General features: G+C 38.5%; 1 long non-coding RNA gene across 1 annotated transcript in view; it reads right to left on the bottom strand.

Annotated features, from left to right (window-relative positions):
* Window positions 1-5,912: 5,912 nt before the first annotated feature.
* The window catches only part of LOC311073706, a 58,590-nt gene continuing 48,282 nt past the window's right edge, over window positions 5,913-16,220 (bottom strand). Inside the window, exon 5 of the long non-coding RNA XR_014604198.1 lies at window positions 5,913-6,934. This is a non-coding gene — a long non-coding RNA (uncharacterized lncRNA). The remainder of the gene's footprint in view (window positions 6,935-16,220) is intronic.

Genomic DNA, 16,220 nt, shown 5'->3' with positions numbered 1-16,220 from the left:
ACTTCTGTTAGGAGAGGAATCCAGTCAGACAGCTGCAGTTCAGAAACACAAAGAGAAATGATTGGAGTTAACAGATGCGGACAGAAGAACAGATAGGATCAAAATGGTTAAAAGAAGACCACAGCGCTTATACAGATCGTATAATTAAAACATCTAAAAATGTGAATTTAAGTTGAGAAGTTATGACATTGATTAAGTTGGCATAGATGTAACAAAAGCTGAAAGGTATTGACATTGTGAGAAGTTTAACAGGGACAAAGGAGAAATATTCACAATGAAAGGATATGATAGTTAATGCATCTATTATCTAATCTAACACTATTAAGTGTATGGTTATCAATAGATGATGAAATACCTATGACAGATAGAGTAAGGTTTCTAAGAGAAGTAGGTCAGAAAATCACAAAGTTGATAAATTAGTAACAATCCTGAACACTGTAACTAAAAAACTAATAGAGGAAAATATAGCTGAGTATGATGTAATGTCTCAGCATGTGAGAATAGTGAGGAAAACAGAATAAATTAATATAGAAACAAAAATTAAACCTTTGATAGCACAAAGTGTCAAGATGAATGAAGAAAGAACATATAATACTTGTTTTCAAGCGAAACGGAAGAGGCTTACTATCTTGAGGCCACGAGTTACTATCTTGAGGCCACGAGTTACTATCTTGAGGCCACGAGTTACTATCTTGAGGCCACGAGTTACTATCTTGAGGCCACGAGTTAGTATCTTGAGGCCACGAGTTACTATCTTGAGGCCACGAGTTACTATCTTGAGGCCACGAGTTACTATCTTGAGGCCCCGAGTTACTATCTTGAGGCCACGAGTTACTATCTTGAGGCCACAAGATAGTTATAATAATTTTTTTTTGACAAAGTGGGACTAGGGGGGCTCCGTACTCTCCTGTTTGCTTTGGTGTGGCTGGTAAAGTGAATGACGTGCTCTACACACCCGTACCAGTTGGTGGCTGTAATATATGCACCAAGTTGGTATACAATGCCAACCACCAATAATAACAGAGCTGCCAACTCTCACGCATTCACCGTGAGACACACGCAATTGACACTTTTCACACGCTCTCACGCCACACATCAATTTTCTCACGCACAGAAAAATCGCGAAGCAAAGAGGACACGCCGACAGACTAGACAGAGCAGTTACTTATGATATAAAAAAAAATCTCAGCTCTCAGATTGGAACCTGAAGCATCTGCATTCATAGTAAGACCATCCAACCCGACACACTGTTAAAGGGAAGTTTTGTGTGTTATTATTTTTTTACCACTAATGACATTTCATGCAATTAAATTAACAACTTTCATTTAAAGGTACACTATGTATTTTTTATCCATTTACCGGTTAAAACACAAAAAGGCAACCTAACCCCTGCCACTCACACACCAGACACATGGCAAAGTAGCCGGAGCAACTCTTCTCTATTTACGTATATGACGAGACACGCACGGGCGAGTGATGTATATACGCATTTCCCCATGAAAACCATTCCGACAGGTCTAAAATATAAACACTTATCACAGGCTTACCATAGTGAATCAGTGAATCATGTTTGTTTGAATCATGGCTCATTAATTAAACAAGAAAAACTACCTTAAATAAAAATATATATATATTAAAAAATATATATATGAACAAAGAAACATCATGATGTGAAAAGACATTTAAGATTTTGCACTAATCAAAAAAGTATTTTTTAGTTTTTGTTTACATTAATCATGCAAACCTGTTTTTCAGTCAAATTTTCTTATTTCCAAGATGCTCTTTATGACATTTTTAAAGCATGCTGGAGAACATGATCATCAGGTATCACACACACACTTGTTAAGATAGAGAAATGCAAAGGTTTTGGACTTTTGGACTGTATACACACTGACAAGAGAAGTAGAAGACAAGAGAAGTCTTACTGCCAACAGTTGTCAACAATAAAAATATAAACTACATTCATAAGAATCAATAACTTCGGCTGATATAATTGTTGTTGTTTTATTGTCTAAATGTTATCATAATAATTAAGAAACAAAATCAGGTTTACTTTAGTGCACATACTGTATTAGATCATTCTTCTGATTAGTCATTACAGAGTCCCAGGTGTGCTACAATTCATGTTAAAATAACAGTAATGATGTGAAACTTTGAATAATGCTCTTACCTGAAGCTCTCAAAGCCATGAGAAGACAGAGAGACAGGTAGACAGTCCAGACCGCCATTCAGAGATGGGCATAAATACATGGAAATGTATTTAAAATACAAATACAAAATACTGTGTGAAAATAATTATTTAAATACAAATACAGTATTTTGTATTTTGAAAATACACAAAATACATGTGAAATTGGCCATCCAGTGCAGGTATAGGTCACAGTGAATGAAGAAACTACATAAGCTAGGCTACATAACTACCTCATCTTTCTTTCTTTCTTTCTTTCTTTCTTTCTTTCTTTCTTTCTTTCTTTCTTTCTTTCTTTCTGACAATTAAAAATAAACTTGTGCAAAATATCAGCCATTTAAATAGGCTACTTATTTCTGGTAACAATGTAACCTATTACTTGTGGTGAACACTGTTCAAAAATTCATAATGCAAAACTGTGGGAACCTTTTTCTGCTATCTAACAAAGAATATGGATGGGCGATATGACTGAAATCTCATTTTACTTCACAGTAACAATATCATGGTTTCACAATTCTCAATATCAGTTTTGATTTCACAGAGTTTTTTTATGTATAATAAAACTAAAAGCTGAAGATGTTTGTGGTGTATCATTCAGCAGTGCTTCTTTTTTCACTATATAAGATTTCACTATATATTTCAATATATATTTCACTATTTTTCTTTTTCCACTCCAACGTTCCAATCATTTCTGCCCACTAAAAGCTGCACAGATAAATTTGCTTACCCCACAAATAGGCCTATCTATGTAAACGATTTAGAAAAAGTTCCATCAATTCAAACTTTATATCACTGCTATGATATATAGTGTCATATCACCCAGCCCTAACATGCAGTGATGCTTTAAACACGTTTGACAAGCTAGTTGATAAAAATCAACAACCGGTCAAGACCGATTGGCTAACGCTATTTTCCCATTTGCCTGTGCTCTTTTATTCTTTCATGTTAAGTGACAATTTACAGGAGATCTGAAGACATCAGCATAATAAATTAGGTGAAAACAGGAACTATTGTCATGAAATAAAGAGTGTTTTCAGCAGATCTGTTAATATTGATGATCCTCAGACTATCAACACTCATTTCTCAAGCCATTCAGGATCATCAGCAGAATAAATTTATGAGATGATCTGCTGATGATGTGTTTATGATTTAACTGTTTTTCTTACCATTATTTATATTTGGAAGAATTCATATCACTTATATTCTTTTCTATATTTCTAGATACCTGGATTTTAATGAAGAATCAGAATAATATTAGGATTAGCAGTAAATTGTTAAAAATAATTAATGAATTGGCACCAGTTACTGTAGGATGAATAGATAGACAGACATACATGCTTATTTAACAGGTTAAAGAATGACAAATGTTTTTGCAACCTCTCATTTTTTATTTTGTGGGTATGTGAGTTTTATGTGAGTCTTGTATTGTTCAGTTATTTCATAGGTATTGAGAGAGTTGTTTGTTGTGTAAGTGCGCCCTCTATGGGATAGAGGCTCGAGTGGTGGTCTGAAGCTTCGCGTTCGTTTCTCAGTCTGCATTTCTACTGGACTGAGAGAGGTAGGTGTTCACATCAGTGCGATGTAAGCTTGAAATATACCGGTTGTAGCTTTAGCTTTAGTGCACATGGTAACTTGTACGTGTATTTTATGGTGAGTGCACATATATTTAGTTGAAATGTGTCGAGAACTTGCTAACCTCTTGGTTTGTTTTGCTGTGTGCTAGCGCTCGCCACGTCGCCAGTCTATCGTCTTGTAATGCAGCCCACATGTGTCAGTTGTCCTTTTTTCTTATGTTAGGCTGATTCTCAATGGAGATAGAATCCTGAACTTTTGCTCTCTTTGAAATTGTACAGGAGTACTTCCAATACCAGGTTTAGAATATAATGTGTTCATTTAAAAGTTTTTGTGTAGGCTATTTATTGATGTCCAATGGCACTGAACAGCCCAGATGTAAAGCATGTACATATTGCTTCATGCATGTTATTGTGTGTGTTGACTCTGGTCATCTGATCATCAGGTATCACACACACTTGTTAAGATAGAGAAATGCAAAGGTTTTGGACTTTTGGACACACTGACAAGAGAAGTAGAAGACAAGAGAAGTCTTACTGCCAACAATTGTCAACAATAAAAATATAAACTACATTCATAAGAATCAATAACTTCGGCTGATATAATTGTTTGTTTTTTTATTGTCTAAATGTTATCATAATAATTAAGAAACAAACTCAGGTTTACTTTAGTGCACATACTGAAAGACTTGGTTTTAGAAAAAACAACTCTGGAATTCATCATCAGTTAAGCTCCTCCCACTGAAATTACATCATCAGTGAAGCTCCCCCTACTGCAATTCTCCAATAAATGCTGTAAATTCCCATCAGCTACAAGTGAAGACGAGCATCAGAGCATCAGGAAGAGCTGAAATCTGCAAAGACTGAGTTTATTAAAGAGGACAGTGAGAACATGAGTGATCCAGAACCCTGCAGAATGAAACACACTGAATATCCTGAAGAACAAAGAGGTTGGTGTTTATTCTTCATTCATGATGCTGAAGAACATTCATGTTAGAAACATTCAAGCACCTCATCACTTTTAGATAAACAGTTCAACTATGAAATGAGTACAGATTTGAAGACTAAAAATTTACTGTTTAATGTTATGTATCTGTATTATTTTTGTTAATTCATTTTCATGATAATTTCATAATGTATCCTGTCAAGTCAGATTTTCGTGTTGAGTGCATGAGGAGACTATAGATAGCTCAGAACCATGTGAAGATCATATGTCAGAGACCAGAGGGAAGCTATATTTTGTAGAGGGTGTGTACAATGTAACATGTTGCAACAGATGCAGATGTAAACAACGAAGATAGTTCTTAATATGGAAGGGAATTGTGCCATGTGTTCGCATGACATATACATTCCATTTTTAAAGCTCAAGCAATACAGTTTGCTACCTTAAAAGGAAGCTGCTCTGTAATGTATTTAAGCTCAACCTTACTGTACCACCTTAGAGAAACTTAGAGGGAGAGACAGAGGCATGATGGCAGAGAAACTTAAGGTCAGAGAAACATAATGGCAGAGAGACAGAGCCATGAGGGCAGAGAAACATAATGGCAGAGAAACATACATTTGGAGAAACCATTTACATCTAGAATGATGGGATGAGAAGATAAAGAAATGGGGAACAGAGAAATCTGAAATGAAGACCTCTCATGTAGCCTTATTCTTATATACCTCTTCTCTCTGTCTGACACATGATACATAATAAATAGAGAACGCATAGACCTGGCATGAATGTAACATCTTCTGAAAGTTTCTCTCCTGACATATAAGAATAAAAAAATTCTTCTTGGCAAGATAACTGGTGTCCGGCCCTGTGAATCTAATAATAAGGGGAAAGACTAAATTCCAAGTCAACAGATTGTTCAGGCTTTTCTTCAACAAATGGTCTGTAGGGAGGTTTGAGACTTTTTTTATATTGATTATCAATATTAGATCAAGCAAAATACTGTTTTACATTTATATTATATCTGGTTTCCAATTTGCAACAACGTTACCAGAATTTTAGTCATTTTCAACATAGTTAAAACAATTATTATTTTTTAAGAATAATCAGTAAACACCAAGTCACTGATAAAGTTGTATTTGTCAAATATCATACAAGTTATTCATAGTTATAGAGATTCTTCTTACAGTAACTTTGGTAACAGGGTTGATGAATACAGTCAATGCTACAGTTTCCCATATACAGAAATGTAATATATGTCAATATATGTAAATTACATAATGTCAGTGCAGAATATATGCAAAATTCATTTATGTAAAACACATAGACATATATGAAACATATATTTCAAAATATAGCAAAAATGGCCGTTTTCATGTAAGTAGACAAGAGGAGTAGCTAGCCGCACACTGATCCACTCAAGACTTAGAAGTCTACAAAAGCATATTTTATTTTTCAAATTGCATCGTGCAAAAAAAGTGCAAAGTGCATGTGGATTAAAAACAGACTAGACACCAGCAAACGTTTCAGCACATTGCTATCTTCAGTGCTCATTTAGCAAACAACATTCACCCATTTAAAGCAAGTCAGCAATTAAGGACAATCAGCTGGATGCAATTATCTCAATCTCAATTGTCTCAAGTAGAATTACAAACAAGTATCAAATGAACAGCTTCCAATGATAATACAGCATTGTAGACATACAGAAAGAAAGAATGTTTTTACAAAAAACAAGAAAATTCAAGTTCTTCATTCATACCTTCAGGAAATAAAGATTTAAGTTCAAAAATCCAAAAAGCCTCCCTTTGCAATAATTTTCTATCTCTATCTCCACCTCTCCTGTGGGGTAGAATCCTCTCGATGCCCAGGAACTTCATGTCAGACAAAGAGTGGTTAGCAGACTTAAAATGGCGAGAAATTGAAGATGTATCATCCTGTCTCCTAATGGCACTTGTGTGTTCAATCATTCTTGTGCGTAATGCACGTGTAGTTTTGCCAACATATAGTTGTGGACATGGACAAATGATAATGTAAACAACATATGTACTCTTACAAGTAATCAGTTGTCTAATCTTATACGTTTTTAGTGTACAAGGATGTGTAAATGATTTACATTTGACATACTTAGTACAAGAAGAGCAATTGTGACATGGAAAATTCCCCTGGGCATCGACAAGAGTAGTTGGAGATGAGATGTGGGTGTCAGCATGGACAAGCTTGTCCCTCAAATTAGAGCTCCTGGAAGAGACAAAAAGTGGTTGTTCACTAAATACATTCATTAACTGGGGATCACTTTGAATAATGTGCCAATGATTCTTGATAATGGTTTTAATATCATTACTCAGTGGACTAAATGTGGATTTAAAAATGCATGAAATATTCTCATTTCTTTTTTTCATAGTCAAATTTCTCTCCTCCTGTTTTTGTAGAATGGAAACCTTTTCAAGTGCAGTATCAAGCCACTGGTTGGGATAGCCTCGTGATTTAAAGTCCATATATAAGCTCTGGGCTTTAGACTCAAAGTCTTCTCTCCCCGAGCAAATGCGGTGAAGTCTCAAAAATTGGCTGTAAGGTAAACCTCGTTTCAGGGGCATTGGATGAGCACTGCTAGCATGAAGGAGACTGTTCTTAGCTGTATCTTTTCTATAAAGAGAAGAGACTATTTTATTGTCCACAATTGATATGGAAGTGTCCAGGAAATTGACATCGGTGAGCCCCACATGGTATGTAAATTTAATGGAGGGCCTAAGACAATTCATGTACAAAACAAATGTTTCAAAATCACGTACAGAACCTTTATAAATGACAAAGCAATCATCAATGTATCTCTTAAACAAAATAATATTGTCCAAGAAAGCGTTTTCATGTAAGTGCCATATATTTTCCTGTATGCACATAAATGTGAAATGTATGTAAGACGCATATATGTATACATGCATATATGACGCATATATGTATACATGCATATATGAAGAGTTCAGATGCAAAAGCCTCTAAGTGCCATCTGAAATTTCCTTCTAGAATGATAATTTTTATCAAGCTTGTATGTTTATGTTCAATTATTTCACTTTAATAGCAATGAAAATTACCTATTCATTGTCATTAAAGTGAAATGATTGAACTTAAATATACGAGCTTGATAAAAACGATCATTCTAGAAGAAAATTTCAGATGGCACTTAGAGGCTTTTGCATCTGAACTCTTCATATGTACTTATTTCTATAGTACATACTTTCACTTATATTAGGGATACAAATCTTATATCTGAATGCCTTGTAATTAAATGCCTATAGTTGGAGATTGTGTGTCTATTGTGTGAATACCAAATATAGTATTTTAATACAATAATGCAGTGTTTTTGACAAATACTGTACATCCACACAAAGTACCATAACCATATGCCACAGCTTTAAAAATGCTTCAGTATCACATGCATGTTGTTACGACCACTTGGCTCATACAGTGATCGCAACATGAAAGGGGAGACCACACCGATCGCTACATTTAACAAAGAGTGTTTATTTAACAAAAAATAGAAGTGTATCAGTAAATGTAATGGTTAACCAAAAATGTAGTGTTCGTCAGTAGAATGAAACGGGTGGTGAGAGTAGGTAAGTGCGACCAGCGAGGCAGCCACCAGCCGCACGGACCGACGGCCCGAAGAGGAGAGAGAGCGCGAGACCCCGGAAGGCCTCTTTTAACAGGTCATCCATTAACTTTCACGGCCAGCCTACAGCTCCACCTGTAGGACTAAGACAGACAGACAGATGGCAACCATAAAACACAGACAAACAACAAGCTGCCCAGCAGCACGGCAAAGCCGGTCATGACATCACCCCCCCCTTGATGACAGAGACCCATTTTAATGGGACTCTGAAAAACCATCAAGCTCCCACAATAGCCATAACAAAATTATACAGAATCAAAAAATTAATAAACCAATTTAACTAACACTCACACACAGGAAAGACTAATTCATTCATACCACCTTCCCCAAGTGCACCTCATTTCTAACAGGACAACTGGACCAACAGTGACCATTCTCACCCACGCCACCCTTACCACATTCTGCAACCAGCAAATCCCGGTACCATGGACAGCTATTTAAGGCAAGCAGAACAGACACAGATTGAGCGGGAAAACAGACACCATTAAGCTGACTCATCCGGGGCGCGAGAGAGTGCATCAGCTAACACATTCTCCACGCCACGGATGTGCCGAATAACTAAACGAAAAGGTTGTAAAAATAGTGCCCAACGTAAGAGGCGTTGGTTGGTGGAATTCTTTAGGGACTGGAGGAAAGTGAGGGGATTATGGTCCGAATAAACCACAATTGGATGTAAACCCCCACCCAAATAAACCTCGAAATGTTGAAGTGCCCAAATTAACGCCAAAGCCTCCTTCTCGATGACGGAGTAATTAAACTGGTGTTTGTTGAATTTGCGCAAAAAATAACAAACAGGTTTGTCAACCCCATTTTCATCGCTCTGCAAAAGAACGGCACCCGCCCCAACCTGACTCGCGTCAACCTGCAGCCGGAAAGGCTGATCCAGTTTGGGTGCAGCCAAGACCAGCGCCGAACTCAATAACAACTTGGCATTTTGAAATGCCTGATGACATTTTTTCACTTCATTTTTCTTGATGCTTCCGACTTCCTGTTGCCGAATGCGCATGCGTCGCGTCTGAACGCGTTGTTGTCTTTTGGAGCTCCATCGATTTGATTTATAATTCTTGATTTTACTCTTTAAACTTACTTACAACAAACATTTTCTACTTTTCCTCACTGAGAAGCACTACTGCTCAAACCTCATAGTTACAACGCGGACTGTTGAGCAGACGCATCTCAAGCCTGTTAGTGATCCAACGCTGGATACTCTTATAGATTACTCCCGGGGATCACGGCTGAATGCGTTCTTCTCAACACTCACTTTTTACAAACATTTCTTCGCCTATCGTGCGTCTACTCTACACCCGTACCACTAAAAGACGGATTATATCTAAGACGTTAGTCAGAAATTAGTATTGATAGCATCACTGGTAGCGTAGCGTCTGGTAGCGTAGGCTTTTATAGATTTATTAAACTCCTTTGGGGTTAAGCAAAACGTTTCCGGACCAACTCATCGTTTTAATCATACACTCGATTTAATTATATCACATGGAACCGATCCAACCGATATAGATATCATTCCACAAAGTGATGATGTAACTGACCATTACATGGTAACTTGCATATTACGTACCCCTGTAATATATCATGCTGCGCCGCGTTATCGATTAGGCAGAACAATCCTTCCATCCACCATAGATAATTTTTCAAATTGCTTATCGGATCTGTCTCAGCTGCTGTCTGAACCTAAACAAACAGATGAACTAGAGGAACTAACCAGTACTATGAGCACCATTCTGTCTGGGAAATTGGATATTGTTGCACCTATGAGACTAAAAAAGGTCAGAGAGAAAATTAAAGCACCATGGTGCAACAATACTACGCGTGTTCTAAAGAGAGAAACCCGTAATTTAGAGCGTAAATGGAAACAAACTAATTTAGAGGTTTTTAGAATCGCTTGGAAAGACAGTACGTCACGTTATAAAAAGGCCCTAAAAGTAGCCAGGGCTGAGCACCTCCGCAAACTAATAGAAAATAACCAAAACAATCCTAGGTTTTTATTTAACACCGTGGCTAGACTAACAAATAAACAAGCGTCACCTGAACAAAATATTCCGTTACAGTTTAGTAGTAATGATTTCATGATTTTTTTCACTGAGAAAATAGAAAACATCAGAACCACAATTGTAAACGTTCAATCCTCAATCGCGCCTTATAATTCAGCCTCGATTACCCCGCAAGAACAATTACTGTACTTTACAACTATAGAACAAAAAGAGTTAAATAAACTTATCACTTCCTCTAAAACAACAACATGTTTATTAGATCCTATACCAACTAAACTACTGAAAGAAGTGCTACCTTTAGTGGAAGAGCCTCTCCTCAATATTATTAACTCATCTTTAACTTTAGGTCATGTTCCAAGAACATTTAAACTGGCAGTTATAAAACCACTCATTAAGAAACCACAATTAGACCCAAATAACCTAGCAAATTATAGACCCATTTCAAATCTTCCTTTTATGTCCAAAATACTAGAAAAAGTTGTGTCCGCCCAACTAGGCTCTTTCTTACAAGAAAATGACATCTATGAAAAGTCTGGATTCAGGCCGCATCATAGCACTGAAACTGCGCTCGTTAAAATCACAAATGATTTACTCTTAGCTTCTGACCAAGGCTGTATCTCAATATTAGTTTTACTTGATCTTAGTGCTGCGTTCGATACTATAGATCACACAATACTCTTAGATCGACTACAAAATTATACTGGTGTTCAAGGACAAGCATTAAGCTGGTTCAGATCATACCTATCTGACCGATACCAACTTTGTCTATTTAAATGGAGATCATAACTCCAGTAAACTATGGAGTGCCGCAAGGATCTGTGTTAGGCCCTCTATTATTCTCAATATATATGCTGCCACTTGGAAATATTATAAGGAAACATGGAATTAGTTTCCATTGTTATGCTGATGACACTCAAATCTATATTTCATCACGGCCGGATGAAAACGCTAAATTATCCAAATTGACAGAGTGTGTTAAAGATATAAAAGATTGGATGACGCGCAATTTTCTTTTATTAAATCCAGACAAGACAGAGGTAATACTTATCGGTTCAAAAAACCGCCCACAAAACCTCTTACAATACAACTTTAACATAGTAGGGTGTCCTGTTACTTTATCCTCTACAGTAAAAGACCTGGGTGTTATATTAGATTGTAACCTGTCTTTTGAAAATCATATTTCATATGTTACAAAAACAGCCTTTTTCCACCTTAGAAACATTGCTAAGCTACGTAATATGCTATCTGTTTCTGATGCAGAAAAGTTAGTTCATGCGTTCATGACCTCGAGACTAGATTACTGTAATGCTTTATTAGCTGGTTGTCCTGCATCCTCAATAAACAAGCTACAGTTAGTCCAAAATGCCGCCGCTAGAGTTCTTACTAGATCAAGAAAATTTGACCATATAACACCAATTTTATCATCACTACATTGGTTACCTATAAAGTTCCGTATTAACTACAAGGTATTGCTACTGACTTATAAAGCCCTAAACGGCCTAGCTCCAGTCTATTTAACGGATCTTCTATCGCCCTATAATCCATCGCGCTCTTTAAGATCACTAAATTCAAGGCTTTTGGTCATACCTAGGATATCCAGATCAACCAAAGGAGGGAGATCATTTTCACATTTAGCTCCAAAACTCTGGAATAGCCTTCCTGATACTGTTCGTTGCTCAGACTCGCTCTCCCAGTTTATAACTAGATTAAAGACGCATCTCTTCAGCCAGGCATTTATATAATATTTTTAATCTTACAGTTAAATCCGGTCTCTACTTCATAAACGCCAGAGGAGAACTGGCCCCCGACTGAGCCTGGGTTCTCCCAAGGTTTTTTTTTCTCCATTAGGTCACCTGATGGAGTTTTTCGGTTCCTTGCCACTGTTGCCTTTGGCTTGCTCAGTTGGGGATACTTAATTTAATTAATCAATCAACAATACTATTGATCAGCATTAACAAACGTGGATGTTTTACACTAGAAACAAACACTGATGTACTATTTTATCTAATACTGTGAAGCTGCTTTGATGCAATCTGTATTGTGAAAAGCGCTATATAAATAAAGTTGACTTGACTTGACTTGACTCGGCCGACCAAACAAACTTAGCTGTGCCCTTCAATAAATTGGTCAGTGGGGAAACTACCGTGGAAAAGTTGCAACAAAAACTACGGTAATAACCGATCATACCCAGAAAGCGCATCAATTCTTTCTTTGTGGCCGGCGCGGGAAAGTTCTCTATGGCCACGACCTTCGCATTTACCGGCCGCACCTTACCTTGGCCCACCACCTTACCTAAATAAACGACAGTGGCCTGAGCAAACTCACATTTAGCAAGATTAACAGTAAGAGTTGCTGCCACGAACCTCTGGAACAGTGCACGAATACGTTGCCAGATGGTCACCCCAAGTATCGGCGTAACAGACCACGTCGTCTAAATAAACGGCACATCCCTCCAACCTAGCAACTACCCTATTCATGAGACACTGAAAGGTTGAGGGGGCGTTCCGAAGGCCAAAACTCATCCTAGAATAAGAGTACAACCCAGAAGATGTAACAAATGCAGACACCTCCTGCGCTCTCGGTGTTAGTGGTACCTGGTAATACCCTTTTAGCAAATCAAATTTACTAACGTACCGTGCACTACCCACCTGATCCACACAATCCTCAATACGAGGTAATGGAAAGGAATCGGGCTTTGTCAATGCATTAACCTTCCTATAATCTGTACAAAACCTATATGTTTGATCCGATTTTTTAACCAACAAACATGGTGATGCCCAGCTGGAATAGGATGGTTTGGCCAGACCGTTATCGAGAAGATATTGAACACTGGCCTCCATACTTTTACGCTTCTCTAGAGGCAGTCGATAAAACCTCTGCTTAACTGGGCGGGCACCCTGTGTGTCAATATCGTGCTCGATTAAACTTGTACAGGTCGGAGTGTCAGAAAATAAAGACGAAAATTCAGAAATTAAAAACTTTAACTTATCGCGCTGTTCCCCACTTAAATGCCCCAACATACTATCCAGTTCAGCCAGCTTCTGCGTGTTATTCAAGCACCCATGTAAAACTGCATCATCTGGAAACTGCACCCCATCCTCAGCTGCCACCTGAGCGACGTTCGGCAGCCCCTCTACAACAGCCAATCCCACAGGACTGTCCGCGTGATCACCCACCACCCCCGAAAATGTGGAGTAGTAAGGCTTCAGCAAATTAATATGGCAAAGCTGCGTTGATCTCCTGCGTTCGGGAGTAGACAACAAATAGTTTGTCTCCGAGACTTTACACATGATCGTAAAAGGGCCTGAGTACTTTGCTGTCAAAGACGAACCTGGGATGGGCAGCAATGCTACCACCTGATCACCAGGATTAAACACCCTGGCCTCCGCCTTTCGATCATACCGCTGTTTCATTCTGTCCTGAGCCGCACTCAGATGTTCACTAGCCCAACTTCCAAGACAAAAATAATTTACGGCGGAAACCATCAACATACTCCACCAAACTGGCAGGGGTTTTTGACTGGTCTAATTCAGTGCTCAAAACAGACAAAGATGTTTGTACTTTGTGACCAAAAACTAAGTCATTAGGACAAAATCCTGTGCTTTCTTGAACAACCCCACGGGCCGCCAACAAAAGCCATGGTAAAGCCTCTTCCCAATCCTTCTTCATTTCAACGCAATATGCGCGTAACAGAGATTTCAAGGTTGCATGAAAACGTTCCAGCGCCCCCTGGCTTTGAGCATGATAGGCACTGCTCAAATTGTGCTTCACACGTAACAATCTCAGCGCAGCCGCAAAGGTCTTGGAGGTGAAGTTCGAACCTCGTTCACTTTGAATTATCTTCGGGATCCCAAAAACAGAAATAAACTGTGACAAACATTTCATAATGGACTTTGTGGTTATTGCTCTTTACGTATATGCAGCCGGATACCGTGTCGCCTGGCACATTACTGTAAACAGATATGTACATCCAGTTTTTAATGGAGTTAAAGGACCTACACAATCAATAATGATGTGTTCAAACGGCATGCCTACAGACTGAATGGGCTGTAAGGGAGCAGGCTTGATTGTAGTATTTGGCTTCCCTGCCACTTGACAAAAATGACAAGTTCTCACAAACTTCATTACGTCCCGCTTAATCCGTGGCCAATAAAAAATGTCGTAGTATATGATTATAGGTCTTCTTAACACCAAAATGTCCAGACTCTATACCATGTGCTGTTTTTAGAACTAACTCGCGATACTTGTCAGGTACCACGACCTGCATCACCTGATCTGCCACATCAGGATCAACACAAGATGACCACTTTCGGAGCAAGAGACCATTTTGCACCAGATAACCTTTACCTGGGTCAGCTGCAGCTAGAGCAAAAAATTTTTCCAGAATCTGATCTTTTCCTTGAGCTTCCACCAGCTCATCATAAGACAACGGCGCAGGTAATTCTGGAATAAACAAACCAGACACAGACATGTTAGACACATCAGATGGTGCACCTATCTGCGCGCGAGCCATTGTACGCGTCACAGCGCAGGCAGTAAAAACCTCTGGAAAATCTTGCAAACACTTATCAGGCTCCTCTAATGACAAAGGCACGACAGTAACCACAGGCGGTGGGGACACTAAACACCCACCCAAATTATTGCCCAAAATGATATCAATGCCATCTACAGGTAAAGAGGGTCTCACTGCAATTGTAATCTCGCCATTTACAAATCCTGAAAATAACTGAACTCTGTGTAAAGGCACCGGGAAAGACTGAAGGCCTATTCCACGAATTAAAACAAACTTCCCAGTATCTGATACTGGAGAAAATGGCAAAACTGAAGCACAAATAAAGCTCTCTGAGGCTCCTGTGTCCCTCAAGATTTTCACTGGGACTCTGTGCGCATCCCCTACCCACGAGACAAAACCGTCACTAATGAATGGCGCATAGTTCGACACATAAGACACCCCAGAAGTTTCACACTCACCCCTAGACACAGCTCCAAGATTTTTCTCCTCACCAGCGTCAGGCTGAACGACATTTTTAACTTCCGAACTAGAGAACTGATCCACATGAAACACAACAGGCCCATCTGAATGCACAACAGACACGCAACCAACAGCTTTTCCATTTGCAGTTCTAACCTTATTTCGCGCACCCAACACTGGACACTCTCGCTTCCAATGTCCTCTTTCCAAACAATAATTGCACTTCTCACCAACAACCTCAGTCTCCCGTGTTTTATTCTTCATTAAATGATCAAATTTAACCCGACCTGATCGATATTCCCTATGGTCATATTCATAACGTGGAAAATACTCACGTACTTTACTTTTGTGCGTCAACACAAAACCGTCGGCGAGAACAGCAGCCTCCGCAACAGTCTTAACTTCATGCTCATTCACATAAATAGCTATTCTCTCAGGCAAGATATTTTTAAACTGTTCCAGAATCAGCAAATCTCTCAGCGCATCAAATGTTTCGACACCCTCAGCAGCAAGCCAACGATTGAAAAAACTACTCAGATCTCTTGCCACTTCGGTATGGGTTTGTCTCTCACATTTTCGCCAATTTCTGAAACGTTGCCGATAAGCTTCTGGAACGAGTTCATAACATTTTAAGACTGCCTGTTTTACGCTGTTATATTTCTTTCTCTCGGCAGGTGCCAAAGCCACAAACGCCTCTTGCGCGTGACCCACTAATACAGTTTGCAAAAGTACTGTTTTGTCTTCATCATCCCAATCACGATCAGTGGCTATGTTTTCGAATAAAGAAAAAAATATATCCGGTTCCTGTTCGTTGAATTTTGGCAGGAACCTTATCATACCAGCTAGATCTGACTTACCGGTAGAATTTCGATCAATTCT

The sequence above is a fragment of the Abramis brama genome (genome assembly GCF_963993115.1).
Source record: "Abramis brama genome assembly, chromosome: 1".
NCBI classification, from domain to species: Eukaryota; Metazoa; Chordata; class Actinopteri; order Cypriniformes; family Leuciscidae; genus Abramis; species Abramis brama.
Note: the sequence above shows the minus strand (reverse complement) of the source record. Positions and strands in the feature narration are given on the sequence as shown.